Here is a 22,611-nt window from a genome sequence, read left to right on the forward strand (position 1 = left end):
ATAATAATAATAATAATAATAATAATAATAGTAATGATAATAATAATAATAGTAGTAATAATTAAGTTATGTTTTTTCTTTGTTTTAGCGTATGTATTTTCCTTTTTTATATCGGATCTACCTATAAGGGATTCAAAAATAGATGTATATGTTTTGTTTGGTCGACTCTGTATTTTTAATCCTTATTTAATATTTAATTGTCATTCTATTTATTCTCTATTTTCAACATGTCGACGGTTAGAGCTAGGGATTGAGCACTTGTGGCAACAGAGAGTGGTGAAAAGTCATGACTCTCCTAAAATGGTTCGTTAATAAATAATAAGAAGCTAAATGATATACACAATTTATAACTGTAAAAGAAAGATTATTTAATTTTAAAAAAGTCTCAGCATTGGATTAATTAAGTTATATGATGATTGTTAAGAAAAAGGTGAAGAGTCATGACTTTTTGTCTAAAACAAAAACACACACATTCAACAATGTTGCTGATGCATCAAATTTTTCATTTGTTGCGACTGATGTGTCAGCTGTTAAAAGAAATCAAAAAGGCTATTAAAACAAATCGTCCATTATATCTGTTGCCAGAAAATAAAAATTGTTATTATTTTATTAAAGAAACGATTATTGAAAAGGTATTATTTTTAATTTATATAGTGAAAAAGTCAGCAAATTTGGATTAATGATATAATGATAGTTTTTTTGTGAAAAAGATAAATTATATGTTGCAACAGATATATTATCTGATGTAACAGATTCTCTATTGTTGCAACAGATGATATATCTGTTGTCATAGATGAGTTATCTGATGCAATAGATATAGAAGCTGTTGTCACAACTCAATAAAAACAGTTCTTGAAAAGAACTAATTAATAATAATAATAATCTGAAAAGTCATGACTTATCACAATATTTCTTAATTTAATTAAGTCAATACTTTTCACAGTAATAAAAAATGTAATTAATAAATGAAGGTGAGCAGTAAGATTATATGTTGCAACAGATAGGTTATCTGATGCAACATGTTATATATTTGTTGTAACAGATGAAATATTTGTTGTCACAGATGAATTATCTGATGCAACAGATATAGAATCTATTGTCACAACTCAATAAAAATGGTTCTTGGAATGAACTAATTAATAATAATAATCTGAAAAGTCATGACTTATCACAATATTTCTTTTCTTAAATTAATTAAGTCATAACTATTCACAGTAATCAAAATCAAAAATATAATTAATTAATAGAGGTGAACAGTCGCACCTTTTTGCCTCTCATTCAAATTTAATCCTTTATAAATAGGTCCCTCCTTGCTCAATCGTTTATTCAACTACACTCTATTTATTTATTGCATCTCGTCTTTCATATTACACTTGGACTTCCACCACTTTCTCTTCCTTGACTAAGATAAGTTTTTTTCTTGCCAATTTGTAGTATACATTGTATTACATTCAAATATTCTTAAGATCTTTACTTTTGTTTTTAAGTTTTTTGTCAATTCATATATGTTCTAGATTATGGCTGATCTAGTGTGGGATGTTGTTTTTCTGCAAGATGCCATGAATGAACTTCAAAATCAGATTCATGACCTGCAATGGGAACTGGGAGCGAGCAGTTAGAGCAAGAATGCTCCATGAAATCCAAAGGCTGAGGAGGGCCTTGCTACTTCCGGTTAAAGGTTGATCGGCTGACAATGATGATAATAATAATAATTAGATTATTTTTTTCTTTTAGTCTAAGTATATGTATTTTTATTTTTTTTGTTTAGTAAAAATATTATGTTTGAACAACTTTGACATTTTAATTCATATTTAATTTTCATTCTGTCTATTATCTTCTCAACAAACATGTCAATAATTAGACATAAAAAGGAATAATTTAGAATCCAGTAGCAATAGCAAGATCTATCTGTTGGGTTTGTGGCAGGGGTTGATCAGTTGGTGGGACAGTAGACAGTGTTTGAAATAACCATTGTTTGCTACTCAATCAAAATTTCATAAGATAAAAAATCTTGTAACGTAGGTCAGCATATAGTCTCCCTATTGAATGATGTTTACATTTTAATTTAAAGAAAAAATGATTAACGCAAAGGGTAAAACATGAATTTTTTTATCTCTTCTTGATTAATGAAAAGAGACAAGTAAAATGAGAAATCAAATTAGGAAATTTGGGACGGGTAATTAGACATAAGGAATAATTTTGAATCCAGTAGCAATATCAAAAGTTGAAATATACTGGCTATCTGTTGGATTTATGACAGGGGCTGATTTGTGTTGTTCCAAACAGATTAATCATCTGTTGCGACAGATATGAAGTTTGATGCAACAGATAATCAGTCCGGTACAATAGATAATCAGTCTGATGCAACAGATAACTAGTCTGATGCAACAGATTAATATTCTATTGCAACAGATTACTTATCTGATGCATCAGATGAGTGATTTGTTTAAATTGTTGGCAGTTATGTTGGATTCATGATTGAGTTCTATCCATTGTTGGAAAAACAACAGTAACTGGTGTACACAAATGAAAAATTCAAATAAAAATCATAATTTTACTTATCAAAGTCACATATGAAGTAATGCTAAAGTGGAAAGTGATGTAGGAAACAAAAATTGACCTAAGAAATTGGTCAGATAGCAGCACTAGCGGTAACAACAACGACAACAACAATGGTCGACAAGAAGAAGATGGAGATGATAATGAAGTAGAAGATGATGATAATGAAGCAGAAGATGATGAATAAAGCAACAGCAAGAATGAACAACAATAATTGTGAAGAGAGAGAAAATAATAATGGATGAGAAGAGAGAGAAATGCACCTCTTTTTCCCCCCGTTTTCTGTTATATTAACTAACATTTGGATCAAAGTATAAATATAAAAACTTTTGGGCTATTTTCAAACTTCTACAACTTTCTTAATCCATAACAAAGTAATTGTCACCTTCACTCAATAATTAAGACTTGTGTCACCTACACCTCATTTTAAAATTCTTTTGTCACCTATAGCCGAAACCCCCAAGTAACATCATAAAGAAGAATCTAAAATTATAATATTTTTTTTTATAGAAATAGAGGATTTATAAATAAAAAAAAACTATTAATTAATATTTTAATAGAATTTTTTATATATCCATATTTTTTATACTTGTTCTCCCATAAAACTACATTAGCAAATTAAGGAGCCGACTCTTTTTTCTTTTGTGTGTGTGTGTGAAAAATCATTTTTTTTCTTCCCATTTAGTTTAGTCGATAAAGAGTTACCAATTTTTTCTTTCTTCAGAAAACCTTTTTTTAAGAACATTGAGACATACTCTATTATGGTATATAATGTAAATAAGAAATATATATATATATATATATATATATATATATATATACCATTTTTTTTAGGATTTCTTAATTTTTAAATTAGTTTTTTTTTCTTACCATATATTTTAGGACTCCTTAATTATTTAATTCTCCTAATACCTCTTATCTATTATAAATGTATTATATTATAGTGAATGTCTATCAAGAATATAAATAAGATCTATCAAGATCTATTTGATCTCAATCAGGATTGAAGTATCTATCTATTAGAGAGAAACTAAGAGTAATTTTCTCTATAAATAAAGGAGTTTTATTCATTGTAAATCATTCTCAAGAATTCCTATCTCTCATACTTAAGAGAAATAAAGAAGCTTCTCATCTTCTCTCTATTTATTCTTGTTCTTGTTTTATATTTCATTATATTTCATAACTTGTTATCCATATGAGACTTTGTCAAACAAGGTGAGATTATAAATCTAAAGGTAATTTCAAGGTTAGTAATTCCTTATGTTATTTGTCTTTTGATACTAATGATATAATTATTGTTGGATTTGAGAAAAAATAATTGATTTGGAACCACTTATGCATTAAATTTGTTCATGAAGAACAATATGGTTAAAAGATATGATGATGAATTTAAGTCTCATCTCATTAAAAGGATAAGACGTTGAATTAAAAGTTCCAATGCACCATGATAATAAGATGTTGGGTTCAAAGTCCCATCAAGTTATAGCCTAAGACGCCTTTATATGGATAAGATATTGAGTTTGAATCTCAATACACCATATTGATGATATTATGATGGCTAAGGCAAAAATGGGTGTTTGAATCTGATTGATATGCTCTATTTCATAAAGTGAATATAGTGGCAATATATGATGAATATGAAAGTTATCAACTTGCTCCATTCTTGAAAAGAATGTGATAACAATGCATAATATGTCTGAAAGAAGACAAGTGATTGAATGCACAAATATAAGTGTGAAGAGACAATATGATAATAATCATCAATAGTGATAAAATTTTCACACGCTTATTATGACTATAAGATATGTTAGAGAACAATTCTCTATATTATATGCCTCGATTCGATCCTGAAGTAGCAATATCATGAAAAAGTTATAAGCTATCAAAATTTGATAGACTTAGGGCACGATTATATTTCATTCCTGGGGAATAAGGATTTCAATTGTTTCAATATAAACATGCACTTGATTGTGATGGTATCACAACCCACCTCCGAATGAGGCAGAATAACTGATAAGAGTTATTTTGAAATCTACTTCTGAAGTAGTAAATTCGAAAATTTATTCATGTAATAGTAAATGTGAAATTTACTAAAATAAAAAGGCACATGTCATGGTAAACTTGAAGTTTACTAGTATAAAAATTCATAAATTGACATGAACGATTGCTATATTTCAAAAATGTGCATATTGAGTATTAGACATATGTTGAAGAAATAGGAGATTCTTCAAGAATTTCTTATGTCGCTTGTTCTCATGATAAGTTGGCTGGACCAACTAATATTGGGATTGGATTCCTTAAAATCTGAAAAGTATAAAAGATGAATATAGGCCCGTTCACCTGTCATCTGATCTATTAAGATGCATCAATATTAGATGATCACATGTGTGTTTATTGTCAACTGCAGTTTGACATTCATAAAGTTGACTGTTCAATAAAATTGAGATAATAGCATGATTTTCAGATTTTATAATCGAGACAATCCATCTTAATGATGATAATTTGGCATTGACTGCCATCAATAAATAGCTGAACCATTGTTAATGAGAACAAAGCTTCATGTGTTGATTTGAAATATGATATGTTGCATACAATAGCACTTGTATGCATTATATCAATAAATTATGATTATTTCTTCCTGCTCAATTGATTCAAGTTTAGAAACCAACTATTCCATCTGATAGCTTTGATGTGCAGTATACGATTAATGAATATACCATGATGCACAAATATGGATTCCTCAAATAAAATGGAGAATATATGTTAGTTTTTCTAACATAAGGGAGAGATTATAAGCAACTATGAAATATGTTACGAGTTATCATCAGATCCTCATTCAAAAGATAATTCAAGCTAAATGTCGATAGCATCTCATATTTAAGCTGCAAGTGCTCCTATTTTATGTCCCTAAAGGACAAAGTCTACGCATGCATGAATCATGGTAGACCAATCGATTATAATGAAATAATCCATGAAAAGAATAAGGAGCGGATGATCATAATAAAAAGGCAATGTGCTCTTGAAGAGCCTACGCCATAACAGTTCATGAAACCTTATAAGAGGTTCGGGTACCTAAAAATAATGAAGTGATGAGATCTCAAAATGTTATGTTGCATTGTGAACCAACACAAAATGATATATTATCGATATTTTCTTTGATACAATATTAGCGCAATATTATAAAAGATTACGAGGATATGAATTTTACGTTTATTTAAGCATGCTGACGTAGAAATGTTTATAAAGTGACATGAAAGGATGCAACTTGGTAAGCATAAAAATTTATTTGATTTGCAGTCCAAACACTTGAAGATATCACTCATGAAATGTTGAATATTATCACTTGACAAAATTTACATGAAAACGTGTTTAAGGATTCAAAATATTTAGAGCATATAAAAGCTTTTGGAAAACTTAGTTATAATCCTTATATCACGTAAATTTATTGAAACACTTGGAGAGTTTTCAAAAGCAATAGATTATTTTCTAAATTCATAATTATACCAATTTGGATTGGTTATGAAGTGTCATATCTTAGTGTAATTGGTGTACTCATGTATCTTGCAAATAATACAAGGCCTATAGCCTTTTCAATTAATTTGTTAGCAAGGTATAGCTCTTCTCTAACTAGGACACATCGGAATGAGATCAAACACATATATGGTACCTAAAGAGACTACCGATATGGGCTTATATTATTGTAAAGATTATTGTCCTGATCTTATTGGTCATGCTGATGTTGGGTACTTATTTGACTCACATGAAGTTCCGTCTCAAACAGGCTATGTGTTTATATGTGGTGGTAATACCATATCTTGGAGATATACAAAGCATTCTATCGTAGACTTCATCGAATCATATTGAGATAATAGCTATTCATGAAGCGAACCGAGAATGTGTGTGGTTGAGGTTCATGATACAACTCATTCGAGAAAAATTTAGTTTGAAATGTGACAATGTACCCATAATTTTATACAGAGATAATGCAGCATGCATAACATATCTTAATGGAGGATTCATAAAAGGAGATAGAACGAAGCACACTTCATCAAAACTTTTCTACATACATGAGCTACAAAAGAATGGTGATATTAACGTGCAACAAATTCGTTCAAGTAATAACATGACTGATTTATTCACCAAATCTCTTTCAACTACAACTTTTAAGAAGATGATGCACATGATCGGGATGCAAAAACTTAAGGATGTTCTCATTAGGGGGAAGTTAATACGTGTTGTACTCTTTTTTCCTTACGAGGTTTGTCCTACTGGGTTTTTCTTGTAAGGTTTTAATGAGGCAGCCTATATGCGTATTATTAAAGATGTGTACTCTTTTTTTTTTTCAATAGTTTTTTTTCCATTGGATTTTTCTAGTAAGGTTTTAACGAGGCGCAATTAGACATTCAAGGGGGAGTGTTATAAATGTATTTACACTATAGTGAATGTCTATCAAGAATATAGATAAGACCTATCAAGATCTAGTTGATATCTATCAGGATTGAAGTATCTATCTATTAGAGAGAAACTGGGAGTAATTTTCTCTATAAATAGATGGGTTTTATTCATTGTAAATAATTCTCAAGAATTCCTATCTCTCATCCTGAAGAGAAATAAAGAAGCTTCTCCTCTTCTCTCTCTATTTATTCTTGTTCTTGTTTTATATTTCATAACATTATCGCATATTTTTAGGACTCCTTAAATTTTTATTAAAATTATAAAAATAATAATATAATAATTAGAGAAAAATGGTGAAAAGATAATTTTGTCTAAAGCAGGGTCTTTTAGTGAAGGGCAAAAAAATTTGATTCACTTTTCTAAGGCCCTTCACACTTTTAATATAATATAGACTAGTTTAACCACACATGTGAGACAAGTATAACTTTTGATTATTTAAAATTAAACTATTTTGTCTATGAACATTTTTAATGAAGTGTAAAAAGTTCAAATCACTTCTCAAAATTCTTCACACTTTAATATAATAATGTAAATATAAACATTTATTTTATTGTAAGAACATATATATTTTACCACCAGAAGTTTCAAGCGGTTAATGGATAGTCACTTTTGCGTTTGTCATGTAGTTTCTCTTTTCCTTGCTGCTAGAGGCTAAGAGAGACACATTGATTTGATCCATATTTGTAGTTTACGATTATTTTTTTTATTTTTCTATTTTTAAAAATCTTTTCTTATTTTTTAGGTTAAATCTTTCAAAAATGTTTGATTACCTACTTAAAACTTTTAAAAGTTTGGTACTTCTTATATTTTTCTTAATCTAACGCTTTCATATTTATTTTCAGATTTTTCAAATCTTCTTAAAATCAATTTTATTTGATTTAAAATTTTTAAACTAATAAAAAGTGTATTAGTTGTCATTAATTCTAATGACTTCTAATAACATTTTTTTACTATAAATATTTAATTAATTTTCAACTCTTAATTAGAGAAATAGTGAAAAAGACGATTTTGTCTAAAACGGAGATTTTTAATGAAGGATTAAAAGTTCAAATAATATTTTTAATGCCCCTTCACACTTTTAATATAGATATAGATATAGATATAGATATAGATATAGATATAGATATAGATATAGATATAGATTTTTGGATATATGTGATACTGTAATGTTTACCTTCAATTTAAACGATTTTTCAAGTTAAACATTTGTTGGTCTATGTTTTCTCTTTTTTTCGATTACATTAAAACCCCTTCATTAGCATTACCTTTTTTCTTCAATTTCTACTTCAACTATGGGAGTACACCTTTGCCAAAAAATTTCTAGTATTCGAATGTTTGAAAAATACTTAAAACTTTATATTTGCCAATAAATTTTTTTATAACAAGATCCAAGATGGTGTATTGCAACACATGACAACATTTTGTTAAGCTGAAATAAAGCTTACAATTGTAAGTAAATACGACTAACATATGTCTGTTGTGAAGCTAAATGCAAAATCTTAATGTGAAAACAAGAAAAATGCTATTTTTGTTATATTTTTGAATTGGACAAGATGTCTACTTGTACTTTATCACAAATTTTGTTCAAAAATAGTAGTCAAACCATAATAAGTTTGGTCATTGTAGACACCTAATTTCGTCCCTCCCCGATGTCGTTTTTATCCATTTTTATTTTTATCCTACCGTGTACCATCACCCATGTTATTATACCCCCCACAAAATACAAGAAAAAATATTTAAAAATCCCTAACAAAACCTATCCTAACTAATTCTATCTTATCCTAACAACCTACCCAATCAAAATAAAACACATCACACCTACCCCTACCCCACGTGACCCTACCTACCCTACCTCACCACTACCCACCCTCACAATATATACACACATACTCTCACAAAAAAGAGGAAGTCATTGACAGTAAAAAAGAGAAAAGGACCGGACCCTCTCCTTCTCTCTCTAGACTCTCACTCTCTCTCTCAACAGACATCATCGGCGCTTCAACCACAACGGCGCCGGCACCGCCTTCTCTCTCGGTCCACGATCTCTCTCTCCTTCTGCCTCTATCCTCTCCGGCCGTCGATGGACGGAGCACCACGACAGCCAACTCAGCGACCAACGCCGTCACTATCTTCGCCGGACTTCCTCTCCCGCCGCCGATAAACCGACCACCGACCGGTGACCCATCGTCCTCAGCCAACAGTAGCGGGCCAGTGCTGCCACCGGCGAAACAGCATCGCCGTAGACAGCTTCAGCTCCAATCACCACCGGAGAACAGGCACCGCCGTCATTCTCTCCGTCACCGGAGCTCACCGGAGCTCGATCTGAGTTGGGTTTTGGGTTCCTGTTGTTTGTTGGGGGTTTTGGTTTCATCTGTTTCCTAGTTCGTCGTCAATATTGGATTTCGAGTTGTCGTTATCAAATCGCGTCGTCGTTCTTGTTTGGGTTTCATATAACAAAGTTTGTCTCACTGGTTTTGAAGTTGTCCTATTAGTTTTTCCCTATGCTGAGTTGGATTCATCGCGATCGAGGTTCTCCGGTCGAGTATTTTGGTCTTCGGATTTCTTTATTATCGTCAAGGATCAATTTCATCGAGGTCCATTTCTTTTAACCGAATCTTTAATTTATCTTGATTTTTTTTTGTGATGTTGTGGGTGTAGATGATTTATTTGTTGTGTGTTTGGTTTGAATCTTCGTTGTTAGTGTTTGTTTGATGATTGTGACGGGGTGATATGTTTCGATATTATGTTGGAGAAATCGCGATTACCGTGGTTGATTTGATTGAGACTTATTTAATCATGTTGGTTGAAATAAATTTGGGGACGGGAATCAAAAATTGATAAAAGTAAGTATTATGATATTTTTGATACATTGTTGATGTTGAATCCGGTATGTTGTCGAGCGGGTAGGCAAACAGCAAGCTCGGGTAGGCAAGTTTAGGATTGGTGTAGTGTGGGAATGATTGGAAATTTGTTGAATGTTTTGTTTATCATATTTAGAAAGCGTATTTATTTAACCGGGGAATGCCCCGAGGTAATTTGTATTTACTCACCGGGGAATGCCCCGAAGAACTTTGTACGCTAAGGATGTTCGTGATCAAGGCCCGAGGCATCGGGTAAAGCATGGTTTAGGACTAGTGTAGGTTATTTCAGTGTTTTTATTTCGGGTTCTAATAATTGGACTGGACTTTACATTTTTGTTTTGTTTTGTTATTGTTTGATTATTTTGCGTGTTTTTTTGTGTGGTTTATGCATTTGTAACGTCAATTTAGCCGATACGCTCTGCCAAGCGACCGTGGTTGAACCACGGGATCAAGGGGTGCCTAACACCTTCCCCTCGGTCAACAGAATTCCTTAGCCGGAATCTCTGTTCGCAAACCAGTTTAAGAGCCAAATGGTTTCGAAAAGGATTTTTCAAAGGTGACTTGGCACACCGGATTATGCTAAGTGGCGACTCTGAATAAAAAATACAAATAATCCTTTTCCGAAACAAATTTTCATTTCTTGTCACTTAAATAGTAAAGCCCTTTCGAACTTTAAAATATACATTTTTTGGAGCACGTTAAAAAAAGGGTGTGACAGTCATTCACCCAGATCATGCTTTTCTCGCTATTACTATTAAGAATGTGTAGCCTAGAAAATCACAAAAAATTTACAAGTTTAATGCATGATAGCTTTCTCACAAAACTTTACAAGTTTAATGCATGATACTTCCTCACTTTGCATGATAGCTTCCTCACTTTGTTATGCTATAGAAAGTGGACAAAATAGTATCATGTTCTTTTTTTTTTTACTCATCTGTCCGTTTGTCCCATTATCATTCTATTGCGCTGGTTATGGAAGATTGAAAATTGAAAGTTAGATGAATGATTATTCATACAATTTTATCCTCAGAGGTTTGCAGTCACTGAAGAATGCACTTGTACTTCCCTTTCGGCTTGGATGGAACGGTGATTCATGTGTGCCCCAACAACATTCCTGGAGTAGAGCATATTGTCAATTTGACAAAGCTAAATGGTTAGAGATTGCTTTCAAAAGTTTCTATCTATATGTTTGTTTGTGTGGTTGTTGTTTGCTACAATACACAGATTTTTGCTTATTTGGGTGGCCTAAAAAGAAATCAAAATAATACTTCTCCAAATATATGTTCCTGCCTTTGAATTAGTCGAAGTTGAATTATGCAAAATGAATATGTTTGTCGTAAAGTAGAAAAAGAAATAACAACATAAATATAATTTAAATTTATATTTGAAATTTCAATATGTATCTTACCTCAAAAAAATATTTGACGTGTAAAATTTTGAACTGGCTAGAAATAGAAGCTCAACATAATTCAAATTTAATTAGGAACTGTTAAAAAAAACATTTTCACAATTGGAGTAAAAAGATAAGTGGTGACAACCCTGACGTGGTACATCTGGAGCAAAGCTTGTGATTTTCAAATCCCTGAATTAAGAAGCAATTCAAATCTGATGCTAATTTATAGATATATTACTCTTTATATCTACTAGAAGAGAAGATTAATATAGTTGGATGAAATGATTAGTTTATATGCACCAAAAATACAAAATTAAAAGGCGTATTAAGGGAAAATAATCGAAAATGGATCAAAATGGGCCGTCGAAATGGAGCTTGATCACACAAAAACTAGTTGTTAAAATGATACGTGATCGTTGCAAATATAATCTAGTTTTTAGTTTTTGGACCAAATTGTTGTAAATCGTACGAAAAATACCTTCTTCACGAACACTTAGCTTGAGGCGTGTGAGACATGATCCTTGAAGATATTTTACCAAGTATGAATATATTCCAAAAATTCAACAACATCTTCTAGTATTAAAATGAAAGACAAAAAATAATAAAGATAAATAATATAAACCCAACAAATAAGAAAAATAAAGATTAATATTGCTCACACTATTTTCCCTCTACCTTACATAAGTATCATCTTCTCTAATATCAAAGACCAATGAAATATATTTATCTATATATATGCCTCCAACTTACAAATGAAAGGCATTGAAACAATGTCATTAAGGCAACTGGCCTTAAAATGTTACGACTCAAATGGTCATGAGTAGCACTCATGTGGGAGAATTGAGAACCATCTAAAACAAATCATTATTCAATCACTTAGTTAATATTAAAACAATATTATCATAAGACCACCTTAATAACAATAATCCAAAGCTAATTGTTATTAATGAGAAAATCAAACAAACCACTGATTGAAATCCCCAAGACCCCAAAGTTATCGTACAAGAACTTCTAACAAAGATCATGTCTAAATGAGATATAAAAAAATAAGTAAATAAAGAATGTTTCATTGCCCGAAAGATGGTCAAGAACAAATAGGATGACCCATGATAGCCTGGAGACGAAATGTTCATCCTTGGATCAAGATCTGCTATCAAACTCTAGAGGTAAGATCGTGTCTGAGCCCCCTGGAACACTTTCCGCACTCAACAAAAAAAGAGTACAGGGTAGTATCAGTACAAACCACTATGTACTAGTAGGTATCATAGGCCAACTCAATTTAATAGCATGTACACAACTTAAATCAAATAACAAGTAGACAGACATCGTCACATAACAAGTATTCAATGAATCAACAAATACATCAATAACAGGCCAAACAGTGCTTACAAACAAGCCACATACCATCAAGAGTATAACTACACTGTAAACATCCACGGAATCAACAACAATACCATCAGTAACAACCACATCCGTCTAAACCTCGCAATTAAAATACCATTAGCCTGTTATCCTCTTAATAACCCATACAATCTTTTAAATTCAACACAGATACGTACACACTTGCTAAAGGACTTATTTTTTCTCAACTAGTCATGACGTGCAGGGAACAATCTACGTTCATGTACCATATAGGTGTGATACCCGATCCTTCATAAACGTGTAATATTAATATCATATTCGTACCGGCGTGGAATCCAATCCTCCGTAAATAAGTAATATCAATATCATATTCTTACCGACGCGGTACTTATAAGTAAGGCAAAACACATCGACATGCCCCTCAACTTGGCACCATCTTTCACTTTGGCACCTCAAGTAGACGTTGTTCACTTTAGGTACCTCAAGTAGCATACAGGAGTGTTATTTTAGCACTTTTTACTGAGTCAGCAAAAATATACCATGTGCGTGTATTACACGAGATAATGACGTGGAAAGTGACAAATAATACGATGACATTTGTCATTTTTCTCTAAATAATTTTTAAATAGTTAATTTAAATTTTAAAAAAAAAAACTATCAAAAATTAACCAACCCTCCCCCACCTCCATCCCCACCCCCACAAGGTCATCTTCTCTAAATACCCAGTCGCTGCCCCTCCCCCTACAAATACCCAGCCTCTCCAAGTTTACAATTTCTGGTGGAATGCTCCTACTGAACTTATTGTATGACGATGACAATTCATATAGCTGTATTATTCTGAAATTAATATCTTAATCCTTTGAAAGCTAAACAATAAGTCATGAAAATTCATGTTTAAATTCATATATCTGTCACTGAGTCGAAAACATAAATTTAAACAATGAATTCGCTGCAGTATTATTCTGAAATTAATATTTTAATCCTTTCAAAGTTCTTGAAAGAGATAATCTGATGCATCTACTTAAATCCTTCAACCTTTAAATTCCAGCATTTGTCATGATATTTTTTTCTTAAAATAAACGTTTTGAAAAATACTGTTACAGGAGATTTTCCACCGAACTTCTTCTTCTCCGTATTTTTTCTTCATTTGTCTGAAATTCGTGAAGCTATTACTGCGGATCTACCATCGTTAAATAATGAGGAGATGTGTTTATCATTCTTGAAAAATTCAACCTACATTAATGAAGGTTAAGCTAAAGAAATATTGTGTAGAGAAGACAACGTGAGAGACTTTTTTGTAATTATTTGATCAATAAAACTCGTGTCATTAATTCATTAGATTAATTGTTGCTGATTTGGCAATAGATATTGTCAATAATTTTAAAAAAAATTAAAGATGAAAAAATTATAAAAATATCCCTCAAACGCGCTCAAAATGCGTGTAGCACATGATTTTTGCTGGCTCAACAAAAAGTATTAAATAACACTCTCTATGCTATTTGAGGTGCCTAAAGTTAACAACGTCTACTTGAGATGTCAAAGTAAAAGCTGATGCCAAGTAGAGGGACCTGTCGATGTGTTTGGACTATAAGTAATGATTATAATAATCATTACAGTGGAGAATATTTCCACTTCCTTCGAGTTTTTTCAAGAAACTGAAACATACAGGTTATTGCTATTGCGTACTAATTATTTTACATTAAACTAACCTCAAGTTATCGAGATCCTCTTCTTCCCCAATCAACCACGCATAAATCGTTCTTTGGTTGAGTTTTTGTTATAGTTCCATGTCAAACCTATTGACTTCAACCAATCTTAACATGGGTTACATGGGAAGAAAATAAATGTATTTTTGACCCATTACTCCTAACTAAATTAATTATCTGATATCCACAACTTTTACTAAATCCTCAAAATTTATTCAGAATTCCATAAAAATAAACCAAATATGTACATTAACTAAAAAGTACATTCTGTACCTATTGAGAACACTACGATACTAATCTGAGGTCGTCTCGATCAAAAGTTAACTATTTTCGGGTTTAACTTTATTAAAACTCAAGGCATTAATGACTTAAATCACCTCTGAATACCTCATAAATTGGTACTACCATCTTGTGAGTCATAATTTATGTATACAAACTACCAAGAAAACTAAAAATAGCGAGGATGAGAAAATTTCACAAACTACCAAGAGAGTTGTTACATAAAGAAACAAAAACATTAGTGAAAGACGTTGGCAAAACATAAAGGTTGACCAAAATAAATTTTATCTCTAAATACTTTCTAAGATATATTTTTAAAAAAGAAGGATATTAATTCACATAAAAATGTTATTATACCTCTAATAAAGTATATGTTACAAGGGCGTAATATAGTTGTCAAAGATCTCATTAATACGAACTTATAATAATAAATTTAGTCAAGAATATGAATTCTTTTTTTTAGATATCCAGCACTCCCCCATATATATATTAAAAAATAATATCAAGGAATATGATATACGATAAAAATAAATTTTGTTGGGTTTCAACATATGAATACAATGCATCAAATCTAGTGTTCGTAGACTATGAATCAGACCGAAATAAAACAAGATTGAACTTACAAAACTATTGTTGAAGTTTAGAAATTCTATAAACTAAGATTTTTTTGTAAATTCAGGGATTTATTCTATCACATTATACCCGCACAATCTAATTCATCGCTATCGTAATTTTGCGGTAAGAGGTCATGTACGTGTCCTGATATTCATGAGTGCTCTATAAATTTGTCATATTTCTTAGGAGCGACACTAGTCTACACTTATATAGGTCCAGTCATCAAGTGTATTCTGTAGAGAAATGCACAACCTATATAGTATATGATTTATATTAAGAGCATAACTCAACCCTCACTTTGTCTTGTAACACTGCTGAAACACCACAGATTTTGGCCATTGAAAATTTTTTGAGCTTTGTGCTCACTGTCCTGGATACAACTGGACCTCCTGAGTCGTAGGGTGTCCTGACGAGTCGTAACCAAATCAATAAGTTTGTGGCTTGATTCTGCTCTGAGTACGAGTGGCTCACTAAGAGCCATAATGAGATGTTATGAATCTTAGGTGTAATCGTAGGGTGTCCAATGTATGTCCCAAATTGAGTTTTGTGTTGGCTAAGACTAGACATACCATTCGTAGGGTCCCATCACTATTGGTACCATTGATTCGTAAGGGTAATAGTGTAGGGTGCCTTGGTGGTACTGCCTTGGTTCCAACTCATGGTGACGATTCGTAAGGAGTGGTTACAAGTCAAGGGATTGACTCATAATCAAATGCAGTACTTTTTAGCTTTTAAGTTGAGGGCATTCTAGACATTTATCCTCTTAACCAAATAGAACCCCACGACTTATAACCTATTTTAGAGTGTCCTTATCTCTCAGAGTAACTCCTTAAATACTCCCAATTTTTCAAGGTTAAGAACACTTAATATTTTCAAAAGGTTGATCAATTAGGGCTCTCAAGGGTTATTTCTCTCTGTACATCTTACTATTACAGACATATTACTCTTCCCTTATTATTAATTTTGTAAAATCATATGACTTAAAGTGTCAATGAAATTATTGTGATGGTTTTGAAACACAGATTGGGAGTTTTGAATGTTTATGAATTGAACAATATTTCTCATGGCTTATATATGATTTTTCATGCTTTAAATGTGGTTTTGAACTTGTGGGTGTATAGGGATGGTGAATGAACTAAGGAATTGTGATTTCCCTAAACTTATGACTTTTGAAGTGGTTATGTCCCCAACTCCAAAACATGAAATTTGTTTTAGTTATAAGAAATATGGGAATTTGTGAATTTAATTAGTCTTGAATTATTTCATGATATAAAAAGATAGTTGAAATACAATGGTATGATTTAGTGAACAAAGGGAGTTGTTCTCCCCGAGTTAATGGAAATTATTTGGCATGACGTGTTACCTTGCAAGTGTGGTTGGTATGACGATACCAACATTGTATGCCTTAATGTGGAATGTGGTTCAATGAATGGGAATGTGTGATACTTATTTTAATTGAGCTATAATAAGAGTTGTGTAGCTGAGTTGTAAAAGTGGAGGTCTGAGTGATCGATTTAGAAATCATGTTTACCGATGCGGGGTCAAAGTGACCAGGGAGGTTTGAGTCCCTCTTATTATTCTTTTATGATTAGGAAGGTTCGAGTCCCCCATAAATCGTTATAGATCGGGTGCTTAAGTCACCTTGATATATGTTGGAGAGTTCGAGTCCCTCATGTACATATATATGAGATTATTCACTGGTTCGTGTGACTACACACACTGAGGCCCGACCAGGGGGTGAGTGCTGGGGACCACATAGCCTGTGGATACTATATATGATGGTTGAGCTACACAATCCAGGTTAAGGTTTTGAAAATCATGTTAAGCCATGTTCCATATCCCGGTTTGTGATATATATATATATATATGTGTGTGTGTGTGTGTTTTTGCATTTGATTATATGCATTGGTTTTGGAATGATTTTAAATTGTTGATCATGTCATTATGTTATCCTTATCCTAAGTTACATGCTAGCATTCAACTCGTTAACTATCTTCGGATGTTGTATCCCCACACGATACAGGAATTGGTCATACTTCTACTCCTCCTGCTCAGTGACTTGGATCTAAGATCACCTATCGACCCAGATTAAAGTGGTGAGCTTCCATTCTTTGGAAGATCCTATTTCATGATTATGATTTCCTTTATATGTTGACTATTTTTTTGGATTTGTTTATTTGCTATTGTTGGGATCATGTCCCGATATTTTATTTATATTCAGTTTTAGATCATTATTTTGAAGGCTTTGTTTAGACTACTGTGTCTATTAGGAGGTATCAGTCGATCGTTTGGCCGATCGATGGTGGTTGGGTATGGACATGCATTTAGACTTTCTTAGACTATTGTATGCTATTTTCTTATATGTTTGGAATTCAACCAAACTTGGGGTGTAGCGTGTTTGGTTTGGCTAGGTGCAGGGGGTGATCTCCGGTCCATGCTGGACTTGAGATACCCGTCATGACCAGGCCCTAGTTTGGGTCTTGACAAAGGTGGTATCAGAACCTAGGTTTGGTGTCATTAGGGGCCCAACAAAGCCTTGTCAAGGAGAGTCTCTTTTATGGGTGTGCAGCGCGCCACACTTATAAGGGAGAGGCTCCGAGACAGTTTGGAATATTTCCCTTTCTTGTTGTTCTGTTTCAAGCTACAGAGTCTAAGTTCTTGAGTCTCTCTAATTCCCGTTTGTTTTCTTTTCAGATCATGCCTCCCGGACGATCTGAAGCTTATGGAAATTCCTCTAACCCACTTGAGGACAATGTTGATGGGACACACCCTGCTTATGGGGTACAGACCTGTAAGGCCCCGTAAAGTCCTAGCCCATTTCAACCATATATAGCATGCCCAAAGAGGTCCCAGACTTAGAAAATTTCAGTAAAGTACTGACACTTAGTCTTATTTTTGGCCTTGATATTTCAATGGTTTTATTTTTTATCATTTCGGCCTTAGATTGTAGATTTTTAAATTGATTCATGAGCAGGGTTATCTATTGGTCATATTAGGTGAGTTTCAAAATTTTCAAACATCATTTGAGTCATATTTGGATGACTAAAACAGCAAGCCAACGCGATCAGGATACATCACGTTGGCTATTGCATCGGCACCACCGACACGACACGTTGGTAATCGCATCATCTTCATCGACGTGGCGCATCCCCTATCGCGTCACTGGACATTTTTCATCTCATTTAATCCTGAGTCCAGAGAGCTATTTCAGTCTTTTCCCTTCACTTTAACACGGGATTTAGGTCCCAAAACAGCATTATTGCCTCATCTATCATAATTCTCTCAAAATCTAAAGCATTCCCTTTCAAGAACAAACCCTAGCCCCTTTAACATTCAAGTTTAAATTACAAAAAATCCATCCATAACTTTTGAGAATTCATCAATTGAGGTATGTTAAATTTTCATCCATAGGCCCTTTTCACCTATAGAGTCCAAGAACCCAACTTTAAGTTTAAAGTCATGATTTTTACATGTTTCCTTAAAGTTGCCTAAAAATTTCCATGAATCTCAAGTCTATATCATGTTTCCAAGAAATTGTTGTTGTTATTAAACCCCACATGTTTGAATAATATTATTCGTTGATTTAAATCATAATTAGTGGTATTGATGTTGAAATCATGTTATTACTACAATCTTTAAACTATTCCCATGCTTAGCTTAAACTATGAATGTCAAGTGTTTGATAAAATGCCTACAAGAATAAATTTTAGACAAATACTTTCACATTATGTCCTCAAGTTTTAGTACTATTTGCTATTATTGCTATCGAGTCCTAGGGGTTATGAATACCCGAAAACATAGTTATTTACTTAGTCTCAGTATCTTCAGAATAGTTTTCAGATATGTTATGAGTATTATCAGTTCAACCAGTTGTCCGAAACAGTTAAACATAGGACAGTTCAGTATTACGAGTTAGTTTATTTGGGAGTAAGATTTAGCACCGAGTGAGTGCAGGGATGAAGGCTTCCCCGTCAGTTAGGCAGAGTCGTTAGTAGAATTCCCTGTATTCCAGTACTATGTAGCCAGCATAGGATTTGAGGAGTCACCCGTCAGTTCAAACTTGACTACCTCCCAGGGGTCACTTATCAGTTTAGGCTTGACACTCTTAGTCCTTTGGGACAGTATATCAGTGGATCCATACAGCCAGTGTTAGTACCCATGGCACAATATTGACACCCTTCCAACTAGGGTCATAGGTTGGACCCCAATTTGCTCATATTGAGGCATGTCGGTTAAATGATAGCTCCCACAGTCTCAATGCAGTAATCAACTCAGTAATTCAATTTCAGATTTACTTGACCACAGCATACAGTTATTACTTATTCATCTATCAGTATTTTAGTATTTCAAATTACAGATTATATTCAAAACATATTTTATGCTTGGTCATACATTCTCAGTATTTACAGCTTTCATGCATCCTAGTCATTACTCCATGCCATTCATTTAGTCAGTTATTACTCATGCACATCAATCTACCTTATTTAGCATACTAGTACATTCAAAGTACTAATTACATACTATTTTCTTGTGCTATGATATATCATATCATAGGTTTAGATGCTCAGTTCTCGGATCGTGCATAGACCTTCCAGATTATCAGCCATAGCAGTGGTGAGTCCTCATATTTTGAGGATAGGCTATATTTATTTTCATATTTTTAGTTTGGTAGTTAGTTGGAGTTAGTTGGGGCCTATCCCATCAACTTATATTCAATCAGTTTTAGAGGCTTTTGGATATTTCAGACAGTCAGTCAGTTTGTCTTTATTTTATCAGTTTCAGATAGATGTTTTCAGGCAGATATTCTCCAGATTTATAATTTTCAGAAATATTTCAGCATTTTAAAACCTTTTGGCATATTCAGTTATTCTGCATATATTATTTTGTTGATTATTATTCAGTGCTCACAGCAGGTACAAGCTCATGGGTTAGCTTGTGGTCCCTCGAAACTGTAAGCACCGTATGGCACCTAGGGTGTACTCTGGGGGTGTTACAAACTTGGTATCAGAGCCTAAGGTTTTAAAGTATCCTAGGAAGTCTGAAAGACATCAAGTAGAGTCTTGTACATGGGTGTGAAGCATGCCACACTTATGGACAAGAGGCTACGAGACGTTTAAGAAAAGTTTCCCTTCTTTTAGTGTTTATATCATGCGAGTGAGCATGAGCTCAAGTTAAACTCTCTGTCTAATACAAATTTTCCTTCTGCTTACAGAACATGCCTCCCAGAAAGAATAAAGAAAGAAGTATTGGGAACCAATCAGCACTTCCGCCCGTTCAGGAAGGTTCCCTGAATGAGCATATTTCACATACAAAATTCAGAGCAGCATTCACCAATCTAGTCCATTCTGTGGTAGCTCAGAATATTCGACCAGCTACTATTCAGGCCAACCCAGTGGACAATTCTACTACATCTAGAATTTGGTACTTCACCCAAATAAACCATCCTTTTTTAGGGTCTAAATCTGAAGAGGACCCACAGAAATTCATCAACATGATGCATACGGTAACAGACATTATGGGGGTAACTGTTAGTGAGAGTACTGAGCTAACTGCCTATCAGTTGCAAGATGTAGATCATGCATGGTTTAAGCAGTGGAAGGTAGATAGAGGCGTAGATGCAAGGCCTATAAAATAGAAAGAGTTTGCTACAACTTTATAGATAGGTTATTTCTGTTGGAATTGAGGGAGGACAAGGTGTTAGAGTTCATCAACCTAAATCAGGGCAATATGAGTGTGAAAGAGTACTCCCTCAAGTTTACTCAGTTGGCCAGGTATGCTCCTCATGTGGTAGCTGATGGCAGGGCTAAGATGAACAAGTTTGTGGCTGGTGTATCTGATAATGTGGTCAATGAGTATAGCACTGTGATGTTAATTAAGGAGATAAACATATCTAGGCTTATGTTCCATGCTCAACAATCGATGAGAAAAAGCTTAAGGAGAAGAAGAGAGAGAACAAGAGGGATAGAATAGGTAGCTTTAATTTTACTCAGCCAAAGCCAAAAGGTGGTAATCGTCCTCAATTTTGTTATAAATCTTCAGTCCTAGATCTATCTCCAGCTAGTGCCCCTATGCAAAATTTTATAAATGATAATCGGGATAGGGCGCCAGGCTTTAAGTCCCAAGACAGTGTGAATAGTGGCCGCATAAATCCTCTATGTCAAAAATATGGTAGAAACTATTAGGGTGAGTGTAAAGCTAGCAGTGATATATGCTTTGGATGTGGTAAGCCAGGCCATCAGATCCGGGAGTGTCGGGTGGTTGCTCAAAAAGTAAGGGATTTATTCCAATAGGGCCAATCCCATCCATCATCGGATCCAGCCGACCACCCGACTCAGCAGGGCGCCACTTCCAGTGCAAACAGTGATCAGTGTCAGAACGGGCTTTATGCACTTCAGTACTGAAAAGATCAGGAAAGTTCTCCTGACGTGGTTACTAGTACATTGCAAGTCTTTCATTTACATTTTTATACTTTATTAGAGCCTGGAGCTTCTCTTTCTTTTATAACCCCTTATATAGCCATCAATTTCAGAGTCAGTCCCAAAATCTTAGTAGAGCCTTTCTCAGTGTCTACCCCAATGGGTAAGTCTATCATAGCCCGGTGGGTATACAGGAACTACCCGATTACAATGTCTCATAAAAGTTACTTCAGTTGATCTCGTAGAGTTAGAGAAGATGGATTTTAATGTCACTCTCGACATGGATTGGCTCCACTCATGGTATGTTTCAATTGATTGAAGAAATAGAGTGCTTCATTTTCAATTTTCAAATGAACCAGTTCTTGAATGGAGGGGTAGTACTACCGCTCTTAGGGTTCAGCTTATTTCGTATCTTAGAGCGAGAAGGATGATATCCAAGAGGTGTATTTATCATCTTTTTTGAGTCAAAGAATCAAATTCTGAGACTCCAAACCTTGAGTCATTTTTAGTAGTGAGGGAATTTCTAGATGTGTTCCTTGAAGATCTTCTCGGAGTTCCTCTAGAAAGGGAAATTGACTTTGGAATAGACCTTCTTCCAGATATACAGCCTATCTCTATTCTGCCATACAGAATGGCTCCAGCCGAACTTAAAGAGTTGAAAGAATAGTTGAAAGATCTCCTAGATAAGGGGTTCATCAGGCCCAGTGTTTCCCCATAGGGCGCAACAGTTCTGTTCATGTGTAAGAAAGATAGTTTTCTTAGAATATGTATTGACTACCGTCAGTTGAACAAAGTCACAATCAAAAATAAGTATCCACTTCCCATAATAGATAACTTGTTCGACCAACTTTAGGGTTCCATTTATTTTTCTAAGATAGACCTCAGATCCGGCTATCATCAACTCAGAGTCAGAGAATGTGACATTCCAAAAACAACTTTCAAAACTCGGTGGTCACTTCGAGTTT

General features: G+C 33.6%; 1 long non-coding RNA gene across 1 annotated transcript; it reads left to right on the forward strand.

The window, feature by feature from the left end:
• The first annotated feature begins 8,938 nt into the window (after window positions 1-8,938).
• Window positions 8,939-17,328, forward strand: LOC124888561. The gene is made up of 3 exons (XR_007047005.1): window positions 8,939-9,608; window positions 10,906-11,028; window positions 17,254-17,328. It is a non-coding gene; the product is annotated as an uncharacterized LOC124888561 (long non-coding RNA).
• The last annotated feature ends 5,283 nt before the right edge of the window (window positions 17,329-22,611 follow it).

This window comes from Capsicum annuum, chromosome 11, assembly GCF_002878395.1.
Source record: "Capsicum annuum cultivar UCD-10X-F1 chromosome 11, UCD10Xv1.1, whole genome shotgun sequence".
NCBI lineage: Eukaryota > Viridiplantae > Streptophyta > Magnoliopsida > Solanales > Solanaceae > Capsicum > Capsicum annuum.